Raw genomic sequence first — 5,642 nt, forward strand, 5'->3', positions numbered from 1 at the left:
TAAGCTCTCTTTTCAAAACATTTTCTAAGCAATTCACAAACACTTTCTCAGACAAGAAAAAAAAACATAAGTGATCAAGCAATTAAGAGCCCATGGATAACCATGGATACAAAGGGTGCTAACACCTTCCCTTTGTATAATGTACCTCCCGAACCCAAAATCTAATCAAGGTCTTTCCTGTTCTTTTCTGCCTTTCCTTATTGGATAAAAGAAAAGTCGGTGGCGACTCTTGCTATCCGCGACATTTGCTTTCCAAAGCAAAAACACACCAAGTCAGTTCACCGTATGACACCGCCATATCTGATTTTTTTGAGACTTACCGAACGAGGTAATTGGTTTTTACGATGATTTTTTAACCCTAAAAAATAAGACAAGAGCTTACTCACGACGATACTGACGACCAATGCTAGTTTTTTAATCCTTTGATAATGTGTTTCAGGGCCTTTTAAAACTTTACTCACGAAATACACGGGCCTTTATGCCTTATACGTCTCCTGGATAATACTGAGCTTATCACCTGATATGTGACTACAAGGTAGAAAATCATCGACGATCCCTCTCTCAGGCGAGTTAGAATGGGAAAAGATGTAAGAAAATTATTCATCTTCGAGAAGGCCTCCTCGCACTCTCTGTTCCATTCAAATCTCTCTTTCTTCATCAGATCAGTGAAAAAGAGGAAAGCCTGGTCGAACGCACAAGAGAGGAAATAAGATACGGTAGCAAGGTGACAAGTAAGTTGTTGTACTTCCTTGATGTTGTAAGGGTTTCTCATATCGATGGTTGCCTGACATTTATCCGAGTTGGCTATGATGCCTCTCTTCGTTAGCATTAATCCAAGGAACTTCCCAGCCTAAACTCTGAAAGAGCATTTGGAGGGATTCAAGCACGTGTTGTATTTTCTGACAAATAGCAGGACATCCTCCAAGTTTATGGTATGGTTGCACCCTTAAGTGGTTTTCTCTATCATATTGTGAATATAGACCTCGAGGTTCCCCCTATCTAGTGGGAGAACACATCATCCATGAGTCGTTCGTATGTGGCGCCAGCTTTATTAAGGTCGGAGGGCTTGACATATTAGTAATAGTTCGCATGGTTCAATATGAAGGTCATCTTGGGTGCAATCAGGAGATCCATTTGAATTTGGTTATTGCCAGAATATGAATCCATAAATCTCAACATGTCGTAGACTAAGGACTTATCAATCAGGCGATCAATATTCGGCATTGGATATGGATTATTAGGATAAACAACGTTAAAGTTGGTGAAGTCCACGCACATGTGTCACTTGTTCTTCGCTTTGCTCACCAACACTATGTTTGATAACCAGATTAGATACTTTGTTTCCATGATGAACCTAGGGTTGGTTAACTTTCCTACTTTTTCATCAATGGTGGCTCTTTTCTCCTCGCTAACTTTCCACTTCCTTTGTGCCAATGGAACGACAAAAAGGTTGATGATATATGGTGGAACACCACCCAGGTGTCTATTCCTACCATGTCATAGGGGACCAGGAGAACAAGTTGATGTTTCTGATGAGTTGGTTGACTAAATCATGTTCTTCTTCCTCGGTGAGCGAGGTGCCTATCATAGTCATTTGTTGGAATGAGGGACTTATTCTGCCTTCCTTCAAGTCCTATGTGGGTGTGAGCCTTTTGTTTTCCACGCCCATCCTAGGACCCCAATAATCAACGTTTGCATCCAGAGCCTCGAGGAGGGGGCACCCATAAAGGCGAGTTATTCCCTTTCCATCGCCAGGTTGCACTAATAACATTATTGAGCGCTTTGTTGGTCCCCTCAAACTGTCCTCACGCGCCTACCAAGAAGTATGTATTTCAGGACCAAGTATTAGGTATAAATATTTGCCCCTAATGCATTGATGGCGGGTCGGCCCAAGATGATGTTATAGAGCAATAAGGCGACTATTATGAGGTAGCTGACTTCGATTGCCCTAGAGTCAGATCACTCACTACAGGTTGTCTCAAGGCTTACGTGGCCCCTCACTTGTACCTACTCACTTGGAAATTATTTTAACAAATTCCAGAACTCTTTAATTTTGCTAATATTGAGATGAAGTTTCTGGAAAGCATCCTAAAATAGGATAAAAGCAAAACTCCTGATATCTTTCAAGACTCGCTTGATATCTGAATTGCCATGTTGCACAGTGATGACCATGGGGTCATTATCACGAGGAAGGACTCCAACAGAGTCCCTGTTAGAAAAGGTGATGTTGATTCATGCTTCTCTTTGTTCCACTTATGAGAACCCAAGAGATATTATGTTTACGTCAGCGCCTATATGGCGTATTTCCTCTAGGAGGAGTTATAACTTCCTCCACTGGAGAAACCCCTAACTAATGTGTTAACCCTGAAGTATATAGTTTTGTTGGCCATATTAGGGAGATAATACTGAAAGAGATATGGTCTATGTTAGTTTTACCAGGGTCCCACAGTGGGTTCCACTGTACTTGTTAAAAGTATATGAGTGTGTGGTATCCCTACGTACGTAGGGATACTCAGAGGCCTTTGTAGTTAAAAGTGGTTAGGGATTGCTCACGATGGTGAGAGACCCTATTTGGTGGTGTTTACAGTGGTGAGAGAGAGTCAACTCAAGTAAGGTAAGAGTCTATGTGTGTAAGTGTCATGTTGAGGGTATAATGTTTTGTCCCTATCCCTTCAAGGGTGACACGCCACAAGTGCACGTCTATGCTAAGTAGTAAAAGATTACCGAACCACAAGGACCAATGGATTGAGTACCAAAATATGTTATATTAATGTATATCTAGAGAGATTAAAATGTTGATATTTTATAAAAATAGCTTAAATAAAAAACACTTATCAGAAAAATAAATTAAATGAAAATTACTTAAATCACAATGAAGCAAACATGACGTGGAGTCATGGTTCTTACTCTAACAAATTCGTACGTTCCAAGTCACTTCTATTACGAGAGCTCAAAATTTTTTTATAGAAAATGGATAAATATGGATAGCACATGATTTCTCCAGCGTGTTGCCATATGATGACGAATAATTCGTTGGCTTTTGCTCGACCAGATTATTTGTCAAGGATTCACTACTTTTGCTCAGCTATAAAAATCAGAACTTTTCTCAAGGATATTGATATTTTTTTTAAACAACTTAAATAAAAAGAACTTATTAGAAAAATAAATTAAATGAAAATCACTTAAATCATAATGAAGCAAACATGATGTAGGGTCATGGTTCTTACTCTGACACATTCTTACGATCCAAGTCACTTATATTACGAGAGCTCTAACACAATTTATAAAAAATGGATAAATATGGATAACATATGATTTCTCCAGTGTGTTGCCATATCGATGACGAATAATTCGTTGGCTTTCGCTCGACTGGATTATTTGTCGAGGATTCAGTACCGATACATATCCTTTCAGACTACAATCGGTACCTAAGAACACTTTACTTTCGTATGAGGGATGGAATGCATGAACTTGAGTATTAAATGGTGTAAAAGCCAGTTATCAAACTCCCCAAAACTTAGACCATTTTTGCCCTTAAGCAACAAAGCTTGCTTATGCAAATTTTTGGATCAAGCGGACCACTACATGAAAAAATTATACGAAAATGAAGTTATTCATACTCATACGTGAGTTTTCATTCTGATTGGCTAAGGTCTAGTTCTCTCAGTAATCACTTGATACCAAAGGTATCCGTAAGAACACTAACCACAATAAGATTGTGGACCTAAGTATCCCTTTCAAACACCTCTCCAACTATGATTTGTACTTAAGTCTCTTTTTCAATTTTTCCTTCCTTTTTCTTTCGCACAATCAAATTAAGGCAATGGAATTATTTTTGTCATCACATGCACAAGATCGGACGGGAGTTTTTGTGCATACGCCATTTTATTTTTATTTTTATTTTATTGATGAAGTTACACACTTTTGTGGGCTTAATTTTCCACTTTGAGACGATGTTTGGGATTTAACCACCGTTAGGCTAAATAACCAGGTGAAGGTTACTCAACTTAGAAGGTGTAGTTTCCTTTTACCGTCTTTTCATCATTTTGATGCTAAAATTATTTATTTCCCAACCAATAATACATGCATGTGAATCTAACTTATGTTGGGATGTCATTATAAACTAATCGAGAGTACTTCTCAGAAACCGAGTACTATGGCAAAAATCTACACGTTGGACTCGCATGTTACTTCAGGGAACATAGAGTATTCAGGTAATAACTAAGTTGTCAAAATCTAATAACCCTATGGAGTGAAACATTATATCTATTTCGGCTTTTAGACCAAGGGTATATATAGTGCTTTCTCGCATGTACCTTAATGGTGTAATTTTCCACTTGATCAAAATGGAGTACCAATTAGCTTGATTTTTGTCCTCAAAGAAAATTTTGTGAGGGTTTGAGGATCTAGTGCTTCCTCTTTTCCTAGGTCTTGATGATTCAGCAATATACTTCCCCTTATCACTCCTCTTGGGTGCCATTGTTGATAAAAGTTGAAAACTCAAAGTGAGCTTTTTAGAATATTGTGCTCAGAAGTGTGATTAGGGTGATGATTGATGAAAGTTTTGTGAAGGTGGTTTAGGATTTGGAGGTGGAAAGGGGTTAAAGGTGAGAGCTTTTGTTTGGTAACAATAGAGTTTTTTTGGAAAGAATTTCGAAGAAAGTGGAAGGATGACGAAGATGGTTGGTTTGGAGAGAGAAGGATTTTGTGATAATGAGATTTTAAAAATCAGATTTGAGGCTTTAAAGATGAGTAAATGAGGATGATTGGGTGAGAGAGGGGTGGCCAGGGCCCAAAAAAATTGAAAAAAATTGAAAAAGATTTGGTCTTGGTGCATTAGGCTTACGACGGCCTGTAGCACCTGCTACGGGCTCCTGTAGCAAGGACATGGTTTATCGATTGGGGCGAGGCTTTTAGGGTTTGGGCATAAGGGGTTGGTATGGCCCGTAGCACCTGTTAGGACGCTCGTAGCAGCTACCTGGTATTTGTATTGGCAATTTTGTGTGTTTTGTGTTCTTGTCAGGTTTCTCTTGGTACAGTTCCTCTATCGATTTTTCTCGACTTTATCAACTTTTTTTACTTGTGTTGCTTCATCTTTGTGAGATTTTTATTAACTAAAAGAAAAAATAAAATAATAAGACAACAAATTAGTGCAAAAGGTGTGGGTTGTCTCCCACGTAGCACTTTGTTTAAGGTCGTTTAGCTCGACCACCTACACCATCAAACTTAGGAGGGTGCTTCCTTCTAGATTGAGACCCTAACATGTCCCTTATCTATTTCCGGAGCCCAACTAATTCTAGTCATGCATGTCATGCATTCTTCTTTTTTTTTTCCTCCTTCTATGAGGAGGCTCATACTTTAGGTCCGATTTTTCATGGACCTTCTCTTTCAATCCTTTCTTCTTCTTAGACTTACTTTTATTCAACGCTAGTCGGGGTTTTTGGTTTTTGGGTTCATCTTCTTGCACAAGAGGTGGTTCAAAGCCTTGGTTAGTGGGAATGGGACTTTTGTCCATAACTTCTCCATAAACATTAGCTTTGGTATTATCTATCTCAACTTTGGTGTTATCAAGCAAACACTCTTCCAACTTATTTTTCAGGGGAGGTTTTGACGCGCTCTCTTGAACACAATCGGTGATCAAA

Source organism: Lathyrus oleraceus, chromosome 5 (genome assembly GCF_024323335.1).
Source record: "Lathyrus oleraceus cultivar Zhongwan6 chromosome 5, CAAS_Psat_ZW6_1.0, whole genome shotgun sequence".
Classification (NCBI taxonomy): Eukaryota; Viridiplantae; Streptophyta; class Magnoliopsida; order Fabales; family Fabaceae; genus Lathyrus; species Lathyrus oleraceus.